The sequence below is a fragment of the Helianthus annuus genome, chromosome 16 (genome assembly GCF_002127325.2).
Source record: "Helianthus annuus cultivar XRQ/B chromosome 16, HanXRQr2.0-SUNRISE, whole genome shotgun sequence".
In the NCBI taxonomy this organism is placed as follows: domain Eukaryota; kingdom Viridiplantae; phylum Streptophyta; class Magnoliopsida; order Asterales; family Asteraceae; genus Helianthus; species Helianthus annuus.
The window spans coordinates 11,229,013-11,253,903 of NC_035448.2; the positions used below are offsets into that span (position 1 = coordinate 11,229,013).

The following is a 24,891-nucleotide window of genomic DNA, read 5'->3' on the forward strand; positions in this document are numbered from 1 at the left end:
CTACAAGTTTTAGTTTCAACTCAAATGCATTCGATTAACGGATTTAGTGTACCGTGACTTAGGTGCTACTAACTATCAACGCCCCGAAGAACGGACAAAAAGACACTTTGTAATCAACACAAGTAAATCCTAACAATGATAATGCACAATTACATATCACCGTTTCGCGAAGTCATAGCTTTTAACATCGCTCGACAATTCACGAATTCGCAACAAATGTAACACTATTATCAAGAGTTTCAAAAATCAAATACAAATTGTCACTAAGTTAAAACAAGAACAATTCGAAACCTTAGAATTAACAACTACCTACACCGGGGTGAAACCGAGATGATTAGCCGCTCATGGTTGACGAAGCTTGATCACCGGATGTTTGGAACGCGGAAGGATTCATCTTGAAGCTTGATTGGATGGAGGAATGATGGAGAATTAGGGTTTATGGAATGATGATGGTGAAGTGGTGAATAATTGGATGAACTAGGGTTTGATGATTGGTGGTCACGATTCTTGATGATTCCGGATTGTAGAGATGAAGATGATTGAATGGTAGGTGATAGTTGGTGAGATTAGCCCCAAGATGATATTCAAAACTTCAAAATATGATGTAACTCCCGAATTGATGACCAACAACCAATAAGAATCGATCCAGCACTTCAAAACCCCAAGTTGCGCGTTTCTGATTTTGACGAGCCGTCGCCGACGGCCTGAAGCCCCGTCGGCGACGGTGCCTGCTTTTCTATGTTTGGCCGACGGCCTAGTTTGCTGTCTACGGCCAAATGTTGCTACGGGAAATTGCACCAACCGTTGGCGACGGCCCTTCTGGGCGTCGGCGACGGTGCCCAGAAACTGCACTTTCTATTTTTCGCTTCCCTTACTCCCGGTTGACCCGTTTCGCGTTCCGGTGGTCCAGTTTTCACTCCGGTGACCCGTAAAGCTTCCGAAAAGCTCCTTAAACTCCAGTAGACCTGCAAAACACAAATCTAATCAAGAGTAGGCAATTCGAAACTAAAACTTGTGTAAAAACATCAAATTAAACAATTACAAGCACCGGTTTTCAACCACGTATCACATCCCCACACTTGTCTTTTGCTTGCCCTCAAGCAAATCTGTTTTTCACTTTCACGTGGGTAGTTGTTAATTCTAAGGTTTCGAATTGTTCTTGTTTTAACTTAGTGACAATTTGTATTTGATTTTTGAAACTCTTGATAATAGTGTTACATTTGTTGCGAATTCGTGAATTGTCGAGCGATGTTAAAAGCTATGACTTCGCGAAACGGTGATATGTAATTGTGCATTATCATTGTTAGGATTTACTTGTGTTGATTACAAAGTGTCTTTTTGTCCGTTCTTCGGGGCGTTGATAGTTAGTAGCACCTAAGTCACGGTACACTAAATCCGTTAATCGAATGCATTTGAGTTGAAACTAAAACTTGTAGAAATCCTAGATCAAACATCCCTTAATTCATTCGAATCCATACACAAACCCATCATTCCCCAGCAACGGCACCAAAATTTGATCGGAGTGTCGCGCTCCGGTCAAAGATAATATTTATAAGCCCAAATTACCCTTAACAATGTGTTAGTGGTAGTAAGGGGTCGATCCACGAAGAGTATGTGGTTTGTGTATGGATTCGAATGAATTATAAACAATTGTCACAATTTATGAAGCTTGCTAAAGTATTTTTGGGTTTTCGTTTAATTGAAAGATATGATTTTTTTTAACTAAATGGATTGATGAGAATGATTGACAAATACTAATTAATGATTGCAAGAAAATGATTACTAGAACAATAATAAATAAAAGGAATCACACCCGGTTTCGGTAATTATTAATCTAGGATTTCTACAAGTTTTAGTTTCAACTCAAATGCATTCGATTAACGGATTTAGTGTACCGTGACTTAGGTGCTACTAACTATCAACGCCCCGAAGAACGGACAAAAAGACACTTTGTAATCAACACAAGTAAATCCTAACAATGATAATGCACAATTACATATCACCGTTTCGCGAAGTCATAGCTTTTAACATCGCTCGACAATTCACGAATTCGCAACAAATGTAACACTATTATCAAGAGTTTCAAAAATCAAATACAAATTGTCACTAAGTTAAAACAAGAACAATTCGAAACCTTAGAATTAACAACTACCTACACCGGGGTGAAACCGAGATGATTAGCCGCTCATGGTTGACGGTTGTTCCCATAACCATCGTTTCTTCCACCTCCGTAACCGTATTCATCTTCCCCAACATAATTGGCGTTTTGGTAACCAAATTCCTCATCATCATACCTTCTAGCATTGTAGACGTTTCCCCTATTCACGTAGCCCCAATCTTCATCATCATTAGCTCGATCATCGTAATACCCCCCATCGTCCGAATTTTCCGTATGAATGCTTACGTGTTCCGGCGATTGATAACCGGGAACACTATACGGTTCATCATCGGGGATTGCATTCCTTAAATCGTCGATGTTGAAAAACGGGTCTTCATTTGCGGGATTGCCACGATCACGGTTACCTCTACGATCGGAGTTGACATTCCGATCATCAAGGTTGATAGGTAACGATGCTTGTCGGTGAAGGGGTTGTTGTTGAGGTGTTCGTTGGGTGTTGTTGGTATTTTGGTTTCGGAAAGGTGGAGTGGGTGGTCTTGTGTTGGTGTTACCACCCGGTTGTTCTTGAGGTATAGGTTGGGTGTTTTGAGCGGGATAAAAGGTTCCTCGGGATTGGAATTGATTTGGATTAAGGTTTTGGTTGAGATTGAAGTCTTGGTTGGAGTTGTGGTTTGCCATTGAATCGGTTTCAATGGTCGGTGTGAGTGGTGGTGTTTGGTTGGTTTGATTAGAAGCAAGAGTTGCTTCTAACCGGCTTGCTAGGTTCCTTCTTGCGAGTCTTTCGATTTCCGGTTCGTAGACTAGAGGTGAAGTCCTCCCGGAATTTCGTGTACGCATGCACTACCTGTAACCTGCACAAGTAACACACCCCGCGTAACAAAGAAAAAGACAATACAAAAAGAAAGCTAAACAAATTAAACAGTTAATCACGCAAATTCAAACAATATCCAAACACAAAGCGCACGCACTCCCCGGCAACGGCGCCAAAATTTGATCTGAGTGTCGCGCTCCGGTCACAGATAATATTTATAAGCCCAAATTACCCTTAACAATGTGTTAGTGGTAGTAAGGGGTCGATCCACGAAGAGTATGTGGTTTGTGTATGGATTCGAATGAATTATAAACAATTGTCACAATTTATGAAGCTTGCTAAAGTATTTTTGGGTTTTCGTTTAATTGAAAGATATGATTTTTTTTAACTAAATGGATTGATGAGAATGATTGACAAATACTAATTAATGATTGCAAGAAAATGATTACTAGAACAATAATAAATAAAAGGAATCACACCCGGTTTCGGTAATTATTAATCTAGGATTTCTACAAGTTTTAGTTTCAACTCAAATGCATTCGATTAACGGATTTAGTGTACCGTGACTTAGGTGCTACTAACTATCAACGCCCCGAAGAATGGACAAAAAGACACTTTGTAATCAACACAAGTAAATCCTAACAATGATAATGCACAATTACATATCACCGTTTCGCGAAGTCATAGCTTTTAACATCGCTCGACAATTCACGAATTCGCAACAAATGTAACACTATTATCAAGAGTTTCAAAAATCAAATACAAATAGTCACTAAGTTAAAACAAGAACAATTCGAAACCTTAGAATTAACAACTACCTACACCGGGGTGAAACTGAGATGATTAGCCGCTCATGGTTGACGAAGCTTGATCACCGGATGTTTGGAACGCGGAAGGATTCATCTTGAAGCTTGATTGGATGGAGGAATGATGGAGAATTAGGGTTTATGGAATGATGATGGTGAAGTGGTGAATAATTGGATGAACTAGGGTTTGATGATTGGTGGTCACGATTCTTGATGATTCCGGATTGTAGAGATGAAGATGATTGAATGGTAGGTGATAGTTGGTGAGATTAGCCCAAAGATGATATTCAAAACTTCAAAATATGATGTAACTCCCGAATTGATGACCAACAACCAATAAGAATCGATCCAGCACTTCAAAACCCCAAGTTGCGCGTTTCTGATTTTGACGAGCCGTCGCCGACGGCCTGAAGCCCCGGTGGCGACGGTGCCTGCTTTTCTATGTTTGGCCGACGGCCTAGTTTGCTGTCTACGGCCAAATGTTGCTACGGGAAATTGCACCAACCGTCGGCGACGGCCCTTTTGGGCGTCGGCGACGGTGCCCAGAAACTGCACTTTCTATTTTTCGCTTCCCTTACTCCCGGTTGACCCGTTTCGCGTTCCGGTGGTCCAGTTTTCACTCCGGTGACCCGTAAAGCTTCCGAAAAGCTCCTTAAACTCCGGTAGACCTGCAAAACACAAATCTAATCAAGAGTAGGCAATTCGAAACTAAAACTTGTGTAAAAACATCAAATTAAACAATTACAAGCATCGGTTTTCAACCACGTATCACCAAGTTATAAAAAGTTTTGTGCCACGGGCATTTAAAATCAATTTTAAACATTTTCAAAATGAGTTAGTTAAATTGTATTTACCAGTGTAAACTGACGTATTTTCCAAAAAGGCTAAGTGCAGGTACTACGCGTAATAGGCTGGCCACTCCTTAACATCCGTAGAAGTCTCGCAAGCTTAGGATGCATGAAGTCTGTTGAAATAAAGTTTCCTTTTTGTTTGGATCCGCCTGTGGATCTATTTCGACTATTTTGTGATACTTGGATATTACAATATTATGAAGTTGAAATAAATCTTTCTTTGCTTCCGCTGTGCATTTATATATTGTATGTTTGATTATGACGATATCAACTACGTCACGGAACCCCCACCGGGCCCACCGGTGACACGTGGAAATCAGGGGTGTGACAGGTTGGTATCAGAGCCAACGCTGAGTGAATTAAACACTAGCCTTTTGTGTTTAATCTCAGTCAAATAAATGCACATTCCTCGAGTTCCGAGTCTAGACAAAGAACATAGGACAAACTCTGCTTTGTTTTATTTCATTTTGTCTTTATTTTATTTTATATATATATGTTGTTGCATCGTTTTGTTGACAGGTTTAATCATGCCACCACGAATGAGATACGGACGGGGAAAGGCTCCTTTCACGAGCCACGATCATGAAGCCGGGCACTCACACCGGCGAACACCTTCCATCACGATGAGTACGAGCCCACAAGAGCCGTGGAGGCTCTATGTTGAGCCCGGGAGGCGATCAGTCTCCCTCAGCTCCTCGCCTTCATACTTGCATTCCTTTGGGCCCCAATCAGAGAATGAGCCCAATAATCAACCACCCTCTTTCATACCATTGCAGAGCTCCAATTCCCACCATTCATATGATGACCCAACCCAAGTCTTCCAAAGCCGGTTCAACCCGGCCAACATCTTTCCAGAACCCGTGGGATTCAACCCACTAGGACCTGAGGATCATTTCTCAGGAGACCATGCTGACGATATGGATGAAGACACGGACCCCGTGGAACCAACATCCGGAACACCAAACCACCCCATAGAGATCTCAGATGGGTCTTCATTTCACGGATCGCCTTATCGCAGTCCGGACAGCTACGAGGAGAGATTCTGGAACATTGACTGGTATTTTACCCCCTCTCACCACTCGTCTCCGTATCAGCAGCAGTAGCAACAGCAACAGGATCCTTCTCAGGATTCTCGTTTCGTGGCAGTCACTCCGCCACCACCACCACCAGTGGAGCAACAACCGCCTCCGGAGCCGCCGAGGCGGAGAAGGTCAAACGCACGGATGTCCGTGCGAGGGGGAGTCCGCATCAGCACTCCCCAACCATCGAGTGGCAGTCACTATCCGCCACTCTAGGAAGAAGAAGAAGAACCGCAAATGGGGGGTCCATCAAACCCCATTCCAGAGGTCAACTCAGTGCCTATGGCACCTCCATTGGGTTTTGACAACCCAATACATGCTTACGTCGGCTCAGCGGCGTACAACCCTTTTGAGCAGCCGGCTCATACCCAGTTCGACTATGCCAACGTAGACCCATATCAGGAAGCGTGGGACTACAATGCCCGTCATCCAGAGGGACCCTATGGTGGTCTTTGGACCACTGGTTACCCGAATTATGGGTACCAGCGTCCACCACCTCCTCAACCTTTGTACCAGCCGCCGCAGCCACAACTAATCCCGCCGGAGCGCCAGCAGGAGGTTCTCGACCGGTTGAACCGAGTCGAACAAGTGGTTCGTGAAGACCGCGAAAGCAACCGAGGCTTCTTCAAAGGCCTGTCAGACTTGCTCAAGGGAAAGTCCAAGAGAAGGGGTTATTAAAGACCTTGTTATTTATTTGTTTAGTTGTAATCAGTCCCTGCGTGGACTTGTTGTTTCTGTACTCAGCCCCTGCGTGGGCTTGTCTTTCAGTATTCTGCCCCTGCGTGGGCATGTCTTTTAGTTAACCCTTGCGTGGGTTTGTTGTTTATTTTTCGCCCCTGCGTGGGCATGTTATTTTGTAGAAGTCCCGTTTAGGGCAAGTATTGTACTGTTTAATCTTTATTAATGGAATGATTGAATTTAAATTTTCATGATTGTTTATTATTAATAAGTACATGCATAAACTTAAAATAAAAAGTAAAATGAAAATAACATTCCTAATAAAGAAGATCTACCATTAATATAAAATGGCAAAATCTAAAAAGGGACAAGACCTAGCCATGTGTCATTTTAAGACAAGGCCAAGATGGTATCTCCATAATTAGATTCAGATCCATAATTAACGTCTCAACTTAGGATTGACCTGCGTTTAAAATTAAGAGAATCTTAGGGGTAAAACCTAGCCACGTGTCATTATAGACATGGCCAAGATGGTAGAACCTGTCTAAAAGATTCCAAAATTTATGTTAACATCTGTAGTTATGTTAGCATATTGGGCAAATTGTGATGCAATATAAATCACATAGGCCATCTTTAAAAAAAATTGGGTTAATTTAAAATTCCCTGAAAATAAATAACCATCCATTGGGGATGAAGTGCCTACGGGTAATGAATTAATGTCCTCTCGGACTAAGAGACAGTAGAAGTCTGCAACTCACTGTCTATAAAGGGTAAGGAACTGTGATTCAGACTAGGGGTGTTCAAAACCGGATATCCGAAAATTCGGATATCCGAATTTCGGATATCCGAAAATTTCGGATACTCAATATCACTATCCGAATCCGTATCCGAAAATTCGGATATCCGAATTTCGGATATCCGAATTTTCGGATATCCGTTCGGATAGTGAAACGGATATCCGAATTTTAAAACAAAAAAAAATCAAATTCAAGTCTTAGTAGTTAATGCTACATCAGTACATCACCCAGCAGTAACAAACTATCACCCAAATTCAAGTCTAGTCAAGTTAAAGTCTTAATACAAACCAAATACTAAGAATCTAAGATGTTCAAAAAAAGGCAAATAAAGACAATTCGTAGTTCGAAATTAAAGACATAATCTTCCAATTAAGATAGCCCAAAATCCAATCCATCTCCCAACTTCCAATCTAACAAAAAACCTGAATGCAAATAAAAAAGAAAAGTAATAAGAACAAGTGCTTAAAGGAATTGAAATATTAATATGAAAAAGAATTGCTTTACTAACTAGTGAACCATATTCAAACTTTCCAAGTAGCAAGCATGCTCAAAAACCATGACAACCTGTTAAAATCAAAAACCAACAAACCATTTCAAACAATAAGTTGCTTTTAACATATATCACTAAGTTTATTAAAACAAACCGATACCTTATGCCGTTTCGGATGTTTCATAACTTTCATCAACCGTTTCATCAGTGATAATGGTGGGTTGTTCCAAGGCTAACTCCTTCATAACTATGACATAATAGAGAAAAAAAACATATTAAAATGCTCTCCATGTAAAAAAAATACAATAAAATGATATATAATAAAGGCTTTATCAGCCGTATCACTATCAATAAAATGATCCCACCAAGATGATCTTTTTTTCGACACACGTGTTGATCGAGTTTCACTTACAGTTTGAGCACTTTGGGGTGCACTTGGGGGTTTTCCATCTTGTTTCTTCCTTTGCGTTTTCTTTCCTTTAGCCTTAGAAACCACTTCATTTTCAGACACTAGCTCACAGTCGGAGTTGCTTGCATTAGGAGTGTCCATTGGAAACAATCTGTAACAAATTAAATACAATCTCATAAGCGAATCATTATTACTATTATTAGGAGTGTCCAAAAAGGTAAGCTGATGTAATTAACTAATTACCAGTTGAAGCCAAACAACATTCTGTAACAAATATATCACAAAGCAGCTGTAAATGTTTACCTGTAGGTTTTAATTCAGTAACTGTGGCTGCTCGTGAAGAATTAAACTGCTAGACCTGGTGTGTGGCTGTAATGAACAAAAACCAAGATTATAACAAGCTAACAATGTAACAAACTAATATTGCTTAAAAAAATCGTTAAGAGCATTACAAAAAATAGGTTCAAATTAGAATCTCTGGCCTTATTTTTTGTTTCATTATATGTTCAGTTAATGATGTTAGTGGAGGAGCATTTAGTGGATACAAACCCTAGATCGACACAAATCCTAGATCGACATATTCATGGATTAAAACATATTAGTATAATTAATAAAATTTAACTCTGAGTTCATAAGATTAAATAATAAAATGTGATTTAACTTAGAATACTTTCAATGGTGTATACAAATCATGTAAAGAAGATTAAAGAGGCTTCATACCTGATTATGTGCAGTGAATATCGCGAACCAAACGTGTAAAGTAAACCCTAGATCGACAGATTCATGGAGATTAGAGACTAGATCGACGAAGTTTATAGGGAAATAACATAGATGCAGTGTAGAATCAGATCGATAATGTGAGGATTGAGTTCGATTCAGTCATGGAGTGGGGTGGCGTTCTGTAGAGAAGAATGAGATTTAGGGTTTACAAGGAAATAAGGAAAATGGGTATTTATATATAATAATTAAAAAAATAGTATATTTAGAATTTCGGATATCCGAAATATCCGAAACTTTTCAGAATTGGTATCCGAATCCGAATTTTCGGATATCCGAAATTCGGATATCCGAATTTTCGGATATCCGAAAATTCGGATAATTCGGATTCGGAATTTCGGATATTTCGGATTCGGTTTCGGATTCGGATTTTTTTGCACACCCCTAATTCAGACCCTAATACCTCGATTCTGTGAGAATCCGGGTTATAAATCAACACTGTCATTGTGACTAAACTATTATATTATGTTTAATTATAATATAGGATTTTAATACAGGTCCTGCATAAATAATTGATTAACAAATTAACCAGCAATGGTTATTCAAAACCATGGTTAATAGAATATAAAATACTGTATTAGCTTCTAAATAAAACCTTGCCTATTATCTCTTTATATAGCAATTGAAGCTACATGGCTAGGTCGGACGAGGTGAACAGTCGTCCGGTGGAGAATCACGAGAATGCAAAGATACAGTTAACTGGCGCAGAGCTGAAAGCGCTTGTTGATGATGCGGTTACAAAGGCTTTAGAACGACAGTACAGTGAGTACAGTGGGACCCATAGTAGGACCCTGTCTACACCGCATAATAAGTCTAAGACTCACTCGAAATCTCACAACAAGCCACCCTCTGTCCAACCCAAGTCTAAGAAGGATGAGACTAAGAAGGATGATGATAGACATTCTTCAAATGAAAACAGTGGTCATTCTAAGAAAATTGGGCTTGATGATGCCCCACGTGCCAAACGTTGCACGTATGACTTGGCTTGGCTGGATGAGATGGACACTGTTGTGGACATCAGTGGTTGTGCCGAAAGGGATATTGTAAAGTTTGTATCCCAGTCGTTTAAGGGAGAAGCCTTGGCCTGGTGGAGGTCATTAATACAGGCTACTGGAAAGGTTCCGTTGTATAACATGTCATGGGATCAGTTTGTTGCTCTCATCAAGGAGAACTACTGTCCCCAACACGAGGTGGAAAAGATAGAATCTGATTTTTTGTCATTGGTCATGAAGAACCTGGATTGCCAGGCTTATCTCACGAGTTTCAATACTCTGTCAAGGCTAGTTCCTTACCTAGTGACACTTGAACCAAAAAGGATAGCCCGTTTCATTGGGGGTCTGGCCCCAGAAATCAAAGCGAGTGTCAAAGCCTCTCGGCCCACTACATTTTGATCGGTAGCTGACATATCTCTGTCCCTCACGCTGGACGCAGTTAGACAGAGATCGCTAAGAGCTGCGGATGCCGAGAAGAGAAAACGCGAAGATGATGGTTCGCGGCGCTCAGACAAGAAGCGCAAGGGGAATAACGACCACAAGAAAGGGTCGGAATCTAAGAAGGGTGATCAACAGTCGAGTGATAAACCCCGGTGCAAGGTTTGTAACAAGCACCACTTTGGAAAATGCAGGCATGAGTCAAGATCACAATCCCAGCCAAAAGCATGTGGAATTTGCAAGTTCCCAGATCACAAGGCAATAGAATGTAAGAAACTTAAGGATGCCACATGCTTTAATTGTAACGAGAAGGTGTCACACCCCGATTTCCACGTGTCTCACCGGTGGGCCCGGTGGGGGATTACCGTGACGTAGTTGGCAACAATATAGTCAAACCACACAATATGTGAATGCACAGCGGAAGCATAAAGATAAATATATTCCAACCATTGAATGTAACATCAAAGTATCACAATCGTTGAAATATAATCCACAGGGGATCAAAAATAGTAAAAGTATTGTTCAACAGACGTAGGCATCTTAAGCTTGCGAGACTCTTTATTGATGCTAAGGAGAAATATCCAGCCAATTACGCTTAGTACCTGCATTTAATCTTTTTGGGAAAATACGTCAGTTTACACTGGTAAATACTTTCAACTGACACTTTTTGTAAAAGGTTTAATAAAAATTGATTTGAATGCACAAGGCACAAACTCTTTATAACTTGGGAGAATTATTTAAATTTATAATCTTGTGAACGAATTACATGTTCCTTAAGCGTTCAGTAGCCCGGACGTACCGGGTTAAAGATCAATAGACACACCACATCAACTATTTATGCACTGACGAGTGTACGCCTACACTCCGCGCTTAGGTCATGGCCATTTCGTAAAATGCTGCTAGGGATATCCGGGACATGGTCATTAACCCCCCAAAGGCGTTTAAGTAAACAAAACTGTTTAAACGAGCCGATCAAATTATTCAATTAACCACCAAACGATGGAAGATTTGATGCCCGATCAAGCGGTATTTTATATACCGTAACCCAAGCCCGTATAACGGAAAATAAGTTAAAAGTATTTACCTTTGCAAGTATAAATCCTTAATCGAATAAGTGCAAATATCTTTTACTGGTCTCCTATTCTGGAACGGAGGTTTAAAATAACCTATTAGAATCCTAACGGGTCTTTAATTTAGCCGTAGCTTAGACCGGTTAGTTTCAAAGGATAATTACGGTTTAATCGCGTGAAAGGCGAGAACCGGGAGTGGAATGTGATTTGGACCCAACAAGTTTGAAGACTTTTTTTATATGGGTATAATAACCACACTCTGGATTTTGAGGTCAAAACAATAAGTTTTGACCCGTTTCGGCTAGTTTATGTAAACTAGTTCCATAAGCTGAACCGTGCGCGCAAAAGACGTAACGGGTAACCGCAAGAGTCCTACACAAATTTCCTAAGTCAGTATGCTTTAAAGAAGTTGTGGTATCAGTAGGATACCTTCCATAATGCCCGTAATGAGTTTAAGTTAATTATATGCCCCGTAGGGGTATTTCGGTCGTTTTAAAGATTTAAAAAGAGGTTTATGAGTTCTACAGGAAATCTGAGTTTTCCGAACAGTTTATAAAGTCCAAAATACTCTATTTATTATTTAAAATCAGTAGCAACTGGAATCAGGTCAAAAGACCTTGTAGAACTCAAGTTATGTCCGAAAAGGGTATATTCGGTAATTACCGAACCGATGCCATAACCGTAGGTTATGAGCAGGTTAAAAATAATTAAAAATCTTTAAAAATCCCAAAATATTATTTTACATCAGTGTGTAAAAGGTTTGGTGTCGAAATCTGGGTTTAGATAGGCGTTATGCTAATTGCGCTATTTAATTACTAAAGTTTTCGTAATTGCGCTATTTAGCATAACTCCTATTATGGACCTCGGATTGTCGTGAATTTTCAGGGACATGCTTAGAAATCAGTAACTAAGGTTATGGTCCTTTCACATGTCTGAAATTCTCGTTTTAAATTGAAAAGGGTGTTACGGTCAACTTTTAAGCTTTTAACGGAAAGGTGTATAAGACTCGGACAAACAACGAACCGGTCACAGAGGGTTATACCATCATGTAACCTAGTCCTAAGAGAGTCCTATGGCATATCTAAATCATACTTTAACGGGTCGGAACTGAAGTCAAAGCAAAAGTCAAAGTTTTGCGACTTTCGGCTCCGAACCGGGTCAAAACAGTAAATGGTCGGATCAAACAAGCTTAGACTAGTTAATATACTTGTTATCATGTTTTATGAGTGTTAAAACAGGTTACACACCATCTACATTACTGATTATGCATAAAATCGTAAAATAGCATTTCTGTTGGCTTTTTCTAAGCACGTTTGACTCGACATTCGGACTACTTAGAGTGGGAATCAGAGGGTGCCCTTTTAGGGGTTCAAAGCCCACATGATTACCAACATATAACTACCTTTGATTCGACAAACCACTGGACCATTTGTGATTTATCGTAAAGTCAATCGTTAATTACGACAGATTGACTTTTAAGCTAAAACTATGGAAAACTAAGCCACGAAGGGTTATGCATACTTACAGAAGCTTGGTGCACGACCAGAGATGTTAGAAGAATGCTTTTGAGCTTCAGGAATGATCAAGAAAGCAGGTTTGAGGTGTGTTGAACAATGGTGCACTACATTGCCTTTTATAGTGAAAAATGGTGCACAAGATCATTACAACTCAACCTATAATTGCTCATGGATGATCAGCAGCTGTCCCTGAGTGTTAGGGGACATGTAGGGGGCGCCCATGCTTCAATTAATGCATCCAAGGTCGGTTACAAGCTCAAACAATGAATCTGTGATGTTTTCTGCATCTGGCACCTCAACGCGGCCCGCATTAAGGATCAGGTTAGCCTCACGCAGGCCGTCTGAATCCTTATGTCAGGAACCGTATCTTTAAATGGCGCGCGGCCCGCATTAGCTCACTCGTTTCATTAACGCGGCCCGCCTGAGGTTTGATTTTCAAGATTTTCAAATCTTTTGTAATCATTGACCTGACCTTTCGGTTTCGAAGGGGTAACTTTGCTATTTGGGCCTTGATTATTTACGAATAAGGGCCTCGTGACTTTTACCCGTGCCGTTAAGTCCCCGGTTAGTTTAATTACTATCCGAAAAGCCTTATCTTTTATTGTTGACGCTTCTAACCCCTTGCATACGGAATTGATCATAACTTTCTCGTTTTAACGCGGAACTTCGTGAGATTTATATCATATATTCTAGTGAGCGTAATTTACTGTTACAAAGCCTCGGGTATGTTAAAGGGACACTCAGAGGTATAACTTAAACATGTTGACACAATTAACCCCTGTAGTTTGTAATCTCTCACTTTCTTCCGTATTTCGTTCCGTACGATCCATGATTTATCCGTTTGAAGGTACGAGCATCATTTAGGGTTACTATACAGTATATTTACCCCTCGTTGACATTTTTAACCCTCGAATTTACATACTTTCAAGGTTTGTTATCTTTAGTCCTTTATTTAGTATTTAATACCACGTGTAAACTCATGACACGTGTCAACACATTATTGGACACAAAATTTCGAGGTGTTACATCCTCACCCCCTTAAAATAAATCTCGACCCGAGATTTACTGAAACAAATAAGGGTATTTTTCTTTCATCGTGGATTCAACCTCCCACGTGAATTCGGGACCTCTACGGGCATCCCATTTGACCTTCACAATAGGTACATTGATGCGTGTGTAGTGTGTATATAATTTAGATATATTATTAAGCCCTTTTTACACATTTAGCCAAGTTTTAAATTTATAAAACACGATATTTACTAACACTAAACACACATATGGGCAAGTGCACCCATCGTGGACGTAGTATAGTGTTGGTAAGATACCGAGGTCGTCCAAGGACACAAGAGCTTTTAGTACCGGTTTATCCTCAACGTCTAATCAAATCAAAAAGTTAGAAAAATGTTTTTAAACTAAGAAAATAAAAACTAACTAAATGCTGAAAAATAAAAATAAAATAAAAACAGATAGACAAGATGAATCACTTGGATCAGAATCGTGTATTAGTATAACCTTTGATTATTTTCGCACTTTTGCACTTGTTTAAGAGATTATCTTAGTTATTGTAGTAGGCCCCTCTTTTGAAGGCGACGTTACCCTCAACCCAGTAGTTTGAGTCAACAAGGATACAATCCTAAAGGGTTGGATTATTGGAAGATAATGAATTAAGTTATTAATGCAAATTGTGGTAGGCCCCGCTTTTGGCGGTGACGTTACCCTCGGCTAAGTAGTCTGAGTCAGCAGGGATACAGTCCTAAATAGCCGGGTTATAGTATTAATAGTAGTTAACTTATGAGGGGGTCAAAGAGTTTGGATCCCCGCCATCCAATACCTATGGGCATTGAAGGAGATCCTACTAAATTTGACCCAGGTCCCTTGCAGGACCTCTAAACGCTGAACAAGGGCAAGACCCTTACCAAACCGTTCCCTTAACCCCCCACCAGGTAGCCAACATACCTCCATATAGACCGTGGAGATATGAATGGTGAAAATCTTTTATTTTATATAGACAGTAAAATAATGCCAAGACACCACGGACAAACGATAAGGAAAGATCACCTTCAACATAAGCAACTAGTTATTAAAGTCATTAATACAAAACCAAATAAAAAGTGCAAAAGATTAAAAATAAAAGTATTATACTAAACACTTGTCTTCACCAAGTGATGTAAGAGACTTAGGCAAACATGGCCTTGATTGTCAAGAACTCTTACTATCAATCTTGGATCCCGAGACGACTCACACACTCTACGATGGACAATGGATGATGGTGGTGGATGATGGTGTTATGGTGGTGGTGGGTGGTGGATGAAGTGTGAGAGAGGTGGTGTGCCAAGGGATGGATTGGAATGAAACCAAGCACTCCTACTTATAGGCTGAACAGAAGGCTGGGCACGGCCCCGTGTCCGCTGGACACGCCCCCGTGCCCGTCTGACACTCTCTCTCTTCATTAATTGTAATTCGCAATTACAATTAATGCGCCTGCTGTACTTTCGCCACGCCCCTGTGCTCACTGGACACGACCCCGTGGTGGGCAATAGAAGCTTCTACAGGTTTGTCTTTTCTGCTGCTTCTTGGGCACGGCCCCGTGCTGGCTGAGCACGGGGCGTGTTCAGGCTTCTGTTTTCTCTTCTTCGCTTGGGTGGATGCCGTTGAGGGTTCGGGCAGTCTACTTTTATTCCTTTTCTTGTATTTATGTTAGAATTAGCTGTCTTTTTGCTTCTTTTGTGAATTTGAGCTCATTTTATCCTGAAAATACAAAAGGAAGACAAAAACACTCTTTTTCCAACATTAGTACTTAAAAAGGGTTAGTTTTATGCCTTATTTGATGTAATTTATATGTTGCATTTTACACACATCAAATACCCCCACACTTGAACTTTTGCTTGTCCTCAAGCAAAACTCTTTAAATGTGGCTTACACTCCCAAATGGAATGGGTAGAAGAGAAGGTTTTTGGCTTGTCATAGAGTGTCGGGAATCTAAGATCTTTTTGGGTTTTATTTTTATTTATTTACAATCCTATTCGTTATGATTTATTTAGAACGTTTCATAGGATAAATTACTTACTTGGGCATAACATGCCTTTTTAAAATTTCATTTATATACAAGTTCACATACCTCACGGGGGATCACTCAACACTCGGCCGAAGGTGTATTTTTAGTGAATCACTCGAGAGCGGCATGGAACTTACGCCTTCCATAGGCTTGCCAAGCAATCAATCCTCCTCCTTTTTAACTTTATACCTTTGTAAATATCAAGACGACTTTTTGGGTGAAGGGTTAGGCTTGGGTTAAAGGTGGGTGGTTGGGTTAGTGGTTAGTAAAAGGGTGAAAAGCGTAAAAAGCGTCGGTTTCGTAACACATTTTGTTTTTAATGACTTTTTATTTTGAAGTATTTCTCCAAACAAGCTTTTGTTTGCAAAGCTTTGTTTGTTTTTAACTTCATCATCATTTTTTTTTAGTCACATGAAAGAACGAGCTTGCGAAAAACCGAGCTTGTTACTAAAATAAAGGGTGAAAAAGAAAAAAAATATAAAAAGGGTTTTTGGTGGGTAAAAAGGGTTTAGGGTAAAGAAACAAAAGGTTTAGGCTCAAAGGGGTTAACTAGGGGGATTTTGGGTAGGTGGTTAAAAGAAATTGAAAAATAATGGTGTAGAAAGAAAAATGGTTAGTCCTAATGCCTCTATCATTTACTTAGTTGGGTTTAAGTTGGTAAGGACCGGGAATGAGTCGTCGTGACAAGTTCTAGAGTTGTAAGAACCAAGCGGCTATTCACACAAGAAACGAAAAATGAGCATTTAGTCTAAAGATGTAAATTTGTATGCTCTATAAAGGCTCAAAACTCACTTTTGTGGGAATGGGTTTTTAATGTGATCAAGTATATATAATCGAATTTTAACTAGACTTGATATGCCGTTTCATAATTTTCTTATGTTGGTTCTTGTTATCACGACGCTCTCGGTTGTAAATTTTATAAAAATATAACCTTATTAATCTTGGGATTTCCTAACTTAAACTTTAGACAAGTAAAAAGAAAAAAAATGAAATTTTTTTTTTGAAAAAATTTGGGGTGTTTAGCGGTTCCAATAGAGTTTTGTGTAAGGCTTGTTGTTAGGACTTGCAAAATTTCAAAGTGTTAGCTTCCCCCCCACACTTAAATTACACATTGTCCTCAATGTGTCCCAAAAATAAATTTTTAGGTTGATTGGATGTGTAATGTGGTGTTAAAAAGCAAAGATTTATGTTACTGGCAGTCTGGACACGGCCCCGTGTTCGCTGGACACGACCCTGTGGTGAATTGCCAGTATCGAAAACTTACAGAAGGTGAACACGGGGGCGTGTTGGTTAGACACGGCCCCGTGTCTGGCAAATAATTGCAGGTCAGTAACCAAACAGCAGGTCTGGGAGATGAACACGGGGGCGTGTCGGCTGGACACGTCCCCGTGTGGAAAGTCTGTGAGCCTGAAAAACAGGTTTCGTCTCCCGGTTTTTCCATTTTGGGCCTGTAAGTGCTAAGGTTTAGCACTCTAACCCTTGCATTGTACCTGTTTCATCACTCAATACCACACCAAGCAAACATAAAACATACTACATTACCACAGTTAATTGTCTCCAAGCATAAAGTAGAAAAATAAAACGGAAATAAAAAGTAGTTCAGGAAAGTAAATTGTTCAACAAGTGGCACGCAGGCCATAAATTGTTCGATAGAAAAGGGTACTTAAACCTGTGGGCTCACCACCAACCCGCTCCTTGTTCCTTCAAGCCTCCTACTCCATGTCTTCATCGCTATCCTCACCTCCACCCCCATGCCCCGCCTTATACTCCCGGATGCTACCGATATCATCTTGTATATCGTTGATGTTGCGCTCAATAGCTCCGACCCGGTGGTATGTGTTGTTGGCGAGATTGTAGGTGTTCCTGGTACACATGAGGTTTTCCTGCAAAAGATCATGTAAACTTTGAAAGTTAGGAAAACCGCCTCCTTGTGAGGAGGATTGACCCGGATCGCCATGGGGTTGGTACTGGTATTGGGGAGGTGGTGCATGAAGAACTAGGGCCTCCTGTGAGTTCCATGCATAGCCTTGCGTTCTTTGGAAGCTCACGGTCCCGTCTTCCGCCTCATAAAGCAAGTTCATGGCTCGACAAATGTGGTAGTCAACTCGTCCCGACCACGGACTTCTTTCAAAGGACCTTGGAATGTTCGTGAAGTGCTTGAAAAGACGGTACACCCATCCCCCAAAGAAGATAGGTGTTGGAGCTCGAGCAAGGCGATTGAGATGCATGTTTCGCAACAGGAGATATGGAACATCGAGAGGCTTCCGGTTGTGGATGCAGTGAAGGACAACCAAATCTTTCAACCCCACAACGCCACTACTGTCGTGACGCTGGTTCAGCGAGTAGGTGAGGAGCCTGTGAATGTAGCGGTATAGCGGGTCCTTCAGTTTGGTACTCTTAGTGCTGCTAGGGTTGTAGAATCCTTCACCGATTTGAGCCCATGCGGCTTGTCGTTCGGTCTCGTCCAAGTCTCGTAATCCCCCAGTGTTTTCCTCATTTCCCGATTCCTCTTCACCGTATAGTCCTATTATAGATCCAAACTGTGCCATGGAGATTGAGTACTTTGTCCCGCCACACCGAAATGCGACCCCTTCATTGTCAAATGGGGCACACCTCGAATTGAAAGCGAAAGTACTGTAAAACTCCGTTGTGCATTGATGCACCGACCGAAGCCGAGTGTTCAATGCAACTGCTAGTGGCCCTGTCACGATGTTGTTGAATCGGTCTAGTTGGTTCACCATGGTTAACAAGTCCGTACATGCTCGCCTAGGGTACTCCTCGGGTCTTGTTTGGAGTATTTCATATCGCGCCCTAGCATCGAGTTCGCTTGCGTTGAACCTTGTGAACTTTGACATCTGAAAGAATACACCAAAAGTTAGTACGAAACAAAGAAATTTTTAAAGAAACTGCAAATAGTTGGCTGGACACGGCCCCGTGTTCAGTGGACACGGCCCCGTGTCCAGGCGTCTGTAACCTAAAAACTTCATTTTTCGTCCCGGTTCCGAAAACCTGAAAATTTTTAGCCCAATAGTTGCGGTTTCCCCCGAAAATGAAACCCTAAGTGTCGTTTTTCCCAAAACAAACCGTTTACCCTTCCAATTTCGTCTTTTTCGGTTCAAAACAAGGGTTTGGGGTTTTAATAGGAAATCGAACGAATCTATCAACAATACATGTTTATTTACTTTCTACTACACTAATCTAAACTACTACTAACAGATTGCATCAAAAATTTGAAGTTCGATCCGGATGAACATGAAGAACCCTAGATTTTTCCCCAATTTTTGATGTTTTAACTACATGCAAGTAATTAATCTAACTACTAAAGATGATAGAATCATACCTTGATGTTGTTAAACGTGGTAGTGACGTCGGAAATTTGCTGAAAATCGCCTGGAACCAGAGAGTTTTCGGCGAAACGGGGCGTGTGGAATGAGGTAACTGTTATGAAAAGAGGGTTTTATCCGGACAGTCGTCTCGACACGGCCCCGTGTCCAGCGGACACGGCCTCGTGCCGAGCAAAGTTAATTTTTTTTTGTGCTCGTGTGCATGCCCCTTTTTCCGAAAATGGTTAGAAGACTTACCGGTTTTTGACGTACACTTGCCTGTTCGTAACATGTCGGGTATGATGTTAAGTTTATTCGTTAACCGTTTGAAGCGAGATCTTCTCTTCCTCATCCTCAATGGACCCTCGGTAGAGTTTTAGCCGTTCGCCATTAACTTTAAATGGTATCCCATTTCGAGCTTTAATTTCTACTGCACCGTGAGGAAAAAACATGGGTGACGGAAAAAGGTCCTGACCACCTAGATTTTAGTTTACCAGGAAATAATCGAAGTCGTGAATTAAACAATAGAACTTGATCTCCTACCCGAAATTCATTAGACTTAATATATTTATCATGTAAATTTTTCATTCTTTCCTTATAAATTTCGGAGTTAGAATATGCATAATTCCTTAGTTTGTCTAATTCATTCATTTGACAGAATCGATTTTTACCGGCAGTTTCTAAGTCTAAGTTTACATTTTTTATTGCCCAGTAGGCTCTGTGAGCTATTTCTATTGGCAAGTGACAACTTTTTCCATAGACGAGCTTATATGGGGTCGTGCCTATAGTGGTTTTATAAGCAGTTCGAAAGGCCCAAAAAGCATCGTCTAATTTGTCGGCCCATTCCTTTTTATTTAGTCCTACGGTTTTTTCAAGCATTCGTTTTAAACCTCGATTAGTCACTTCGGATTGCCCATTTGTTTGAGGGTGATACGCTGTTGATACCCGGTGATAGACCCCATACCTTGTTAATATTTTTTCGAGTTGATGATTGCAAAAATGAGTACCTCTATCACTTATCAAAGCTTTTGGTGTCCCGAAACGAGAAAATATTTTTTTCAGAAATTTTACCACTACTCTTCCATCATTTGTTGGAAGAGCTTCGGCCTCCGCCCATTTAGACAAATAATCGACTGCCACAAGTATATATTTGTTTCCTTTTGACGGTGGGAAAGGTCCCATGAAATCAAGTCCCCACACATCAAAGATTTCACAAACGAGAATGCCATTTTGAGGCATTTCGTTTTTGGAAGAAATATTACCTGATCTTTGGCAAGCATCACATGTCTTTACAAGGTTTTGTGCATCCTTGTAAATGGTTGGCCAAGAAAACCCTGAATCAAATACCTTTCGTGCGGTACTCGCGGCACCATGATGTCCTCCGTATAGACCTTCATGACAATGACGGAGAATTCTTCGTGCTTCATTACCATGGACACACCTTCGGATGAGCTGGTCGGCACATATTTTGAAAAGATAAGAGTCTTCCCAAAAGTAATGCTTTACATCAGCAAAGAATTTCTTTCTTTGATGATGCGGCCATCCTCTGGTGACTATACCGCTAGCCAGATAATTAGCATAGTCGGCATACCATGGCTCTTGTCTACTCTCCATCATCTCCAAGGACTCGGTGGGAAATTTCTCGTTGATTTGCTCGTCCCTGGTCGCTTCCAAAGCTGGGTCTTCTAGGCGTGAGAGATGATCTGCAGCAGTGTTTTCTGCTCCTCTTTTGTCCTTGATTTCGATGTCGAATTCTTGGAGGAGTAGAATCCATCTGATCAAACGGGGTTTTGCGTCTTGTTTCTTGAAGAGGTACCTGATAGCTGCATGGTCTGTATAGACTACAGTTTTAGAAAGAACAAGATAAGAACGGAATTTATCAAAAGCAAACACCACTGCTAGTAATTCTTTTTCTGTAGTTGTATAATTTTCTTGTGCATCATTAAGCGTTTTACTAGCATAATAGATTGGGTGGAAATGCTTTTCTTTTCTTTGTCCCAAGACTGCTCCAACGGCAAAGTCACTTGCATCACACATGATTTCGAAAGGAAATTTCCAATCGGGCGCTATCATGATAGGTGCATTGACTAGCATTTCTTTGAGGGTTAGAAATGCTTGATTGCATTCCTTGTCAAAGATGAAAGGTGCATCTTTTTCAAGTAATTTTGTTAGAGGTCTTGAAATTTTTGAAAAGTCCTTGATAAACCTTCTATAAAATCCGGCATGCCCTAAGAAACTTCTGATTTCTCTTACGGAGGATGGTGGAGGTAATCGAGAAATAGTTTCTATTTTTGCTCGATCAACTTCCATTCCTTCGCTTGAGATTTTGTGACCGAGTACTATTCCCTCTGTTACCATGAAATGGCATTTTTCCCAGTTAAGGGCGAGGTTAGTTTCCTCACATCGGGATAGCATTCGTTCAAGATTATCGAGGCATTGGTCATATGAGTCTCCAAAGATGGAAAAGTCATCCATGAAGACTTCCATTGTCTTTTCTATCATATCATGGAAAATGGCTACCATACAACGTTGGAATGTTGCAGGTGCATTACATAGACCGAATGGCATGCGTCGATATGCGAAAGTTCCGTAGGGGCATGTGAAAGTTGTTTTCTCTTGGTCTTCTGGTGCTATCGGTATTTGAAAGTAACCTGAAAAACCATCTAAGAAACAATAAAATTTATGATCGGATAGTCGTTCTAACATTTGATCAATGAAAGGCAAAGGAAAGTGGTCTTTCCTTGTTGCTTCATTTAATCGCCTATAGTCTATACAAACTCTCCATCCTGTGACGGTTCTTGTTGGTATTAATTCGTTTTTCTCATTAGTTATTACCGTCATACCTCCTTTCTTTGGGACTACTTGGACGGGACTTACCCACGGACTATCGGAGATAGGGTAGATTAGTCCGGCGTCAAGTAGCTTGATGACTTCATTTTTAACCACTTCTTGAACATTAGGATTCACTCTTCGTTGTGGTTGAATTACTGTTTTGTAGTCATCATTCATTAAAATTTTGTGCGTGCACATGGAAGGACTTATTCCTTTAATATCTACAAGCTTCCAAGCAATCGCGTTTTTGTGTTTTTTAAGTAGATTAACTAATTTCTCTTTTTCTATGTTACTTAACTTAGAAGAAATAATTACAGGTAAACCACCATCTTTGTCTAGAAAAGCATATTCCAAACCTTTAGGAAGTTCTTTGAGCTCAATGGGTGGGTCTTTAGAAGACACCTTATTTTGTGGCTCATCTAGATCAAGAACCTTAAAGGTTTGTTCTATGGCGATCTCTTCTTCGACAAAGTGGTCATCTTCTTTAGTCGTATCGGGTGGTTCAGCTTCATCTTCAATTAGGGGGTCATTATTGCCAAAAGGATACTTCATTGAACGCTCAAGATCTATGCTCCTTTTGAATGCCCCTAACTGAAGAGGTAGATTGTTGAATTTCCGGTTTTTCAAAGCCTTATGAGTTTGTACAAAAGGTTTTCCCAAGACTAGAGGAGTGTCATCAAGGATGACAAAGTCGGTTGGGATTACCATTTGATTTGTTTGAACCAAAACATCTTCAACTACACCGATTGATTTTATCACTTTTCGATCGGATAGAAAAATGGGTATTTGAAGTGGAGTAAAGTCACTAATACTTAATTTTTCAAAAATATAGTTAGGCATTATGTTAACACAAAGATCTTTATCAATGGTGATATTACTAATAAATGAATTTTGAAAGAAACATGGAACCGGTGTAATGTTAATTTCAAAAGGATCTTCTTTTATTAGCGAAGTTTGATCATTAGTTAACTTAACACTCACTACTTCTTTGATTTTAGCACTAGTGTTTAACTCTTTTAAAAACTTGGCATGAGGGGTTACTAAACAATGATTTTCGAAAGTAGGTGACAAGAGATTAATTTCTTCAAAATTAGACTCTTCTTGTAATTTAACGTTATTGGACTCACCTTTTGCATTGTTTAACTCATGTGTCGGTTTTTCACTTTCTTGTTCTTCCATTTTTACATTTTCAACTATCTCTATGTTATTATTACAATTTAATTCTTCTCTTGCGCGGGATTCCTCTTCCCTTGCGCGAGATTCTTTCATGTAACGTTTGATAGTTTTAATGTGTTCTAATATCCTATTGGTCACTTCGGTGAGAGAAAAAGAATTGGGATCCTCAAGGCTTGAATCCGGTTGTTCGATCCTTGGCTCCTCATAGTACTCATATGAAGTAGATGGTTCACACCATTGTTCTTCATTGTAAGTATATGATGGGTAAGGGTCGAAACTTTGTTCTTCATAGTACTCATATGAGGTGGGTTGTTCACGCCATGGTTTCTCATAATAAGTGTATGAAGGTGGTGGCTCATATCTTGAATCTTCAAAGTATGAGTATGAAGGCTCATACCTTGGTTCATCAAAATATGAGTATGAGGAAGGAGGTTCATACCTTTGGTCTTCATAGGATGTGTATGAAGTTGATGGCTCGTACCTGGGCTCCTCATAATAGTTGTATGAATTGGATGGTTGATATGATTTATTATATTGAACCGAGCGTGCGTTACGACAATTAGTGCAATAATTACCCCTATAACCATCCTCATCATAGGTGCAGTTGTAACCTCCTGAGTATTGATCCATAAGAATCACTCAGCAGACCACAACTGAGTCTCGGGACCAGAAAACAAAAATAAAGACGGAAACAGAAGCTGGACACGGCCCCGTGTTGGGTGAACACGGCCCCGTGTTCAGGGTCTGTATCTGGGCGTTTTAATAAAAGTTACAGGTCACGTTGAGCATGGGGGCGTGTTCAGTGAGCACGGCCCCGTGTTCAGACTCTGTATCTGGGTATCTAACTAAAAATATGCAGCACGGGGGCGTGTTCAGTGAGCACGGCCCCGTGTTCAGGCTACTGTAAATGCAAACTAATCTAAAATGCAGAAAAAATTGCGCGCGTTTTAAAAAGGTTTTGAAAAAATGATTAGGCCGTCGATTTTAAGCTTTCTTAAAATCCTTGTGTCCCCGGCAACGGCGCCAAAAACTTGATGCGTGTGTAGTGTGTATATAATTTAGATATATTATTAAGCCCTTTTTACACCTTTAGCCAAGTTTTAAATTTATAAAACACGATATTTACTAACACTAAACACACATATGGGCAAGTGCACCCATCGTGGACGTAGTATAGTGTTGGTAAGATACCGAGGTCGTCCAAGGACACAAGAGCTTTTAGTACCGGTTTATCCTCAACGTCTAATCAAATCAAAAAGTTAGAAAAATGTTTTTAAACTAAGAAAATAAAAACTAACTAAATGCTGAAAAATAAAAATAAAATAAAAACAGATAGACAAGATGAATCACTTGGATCCGACTCGTGTATTAGTATAACCTTTGATTATTTTCGCACTTTTGCACTTGTTTAAGATATTATCTTAGTTATTGTAGTAGGCCCCTCTTTTGAAGGCGACGTTACCCTCAACCCAGTAGTTTGAGTCAGCAAGGATACAATCCTAAAGGGTTGGATTATTGGAAGATAATGAATTAAGTTATTAATGCAAATTGTGGTAGGCCCCGCTTTTGGCTGTGACGTTACCCTCGGCTAAGTAGTCTGAGTCAGCAGGGATACAGTCGTAAATAGCCGGGTTATAGTATTAATAGTAGTTAACTTATGAAGGGGTCAAA

At 40.2% G+C, this 24,891-nt stretch overlaps 1 long non-coding RNA gene across 1 annotated transcript; it reads right to left on the reverse strand.

Moving 5' to 3' along the window:
• Nucleotides 1-7,360: 7,360 nt before the first annotated feature.
• LOC110917500 lies at nt 7,361-8,963 on the reverse strand. Its single transcript, XR_002580605.2, has 6 exons — nt 8,761-8,963; nt 8,344-8,409; nt 8,044-8,191; nt 7,792-7,878; nt 7,650-7,705; nt 7,361-7,563 (listed from the first exon to the last, which is right to left on the reverse strand). It is a non-coding gene; the product is annotated as an uncharacterized LOC110917500 (long non-coding RNA).
• Nucleotides 8,964-24,891: the final 15,928 nt, after the last annotated feature.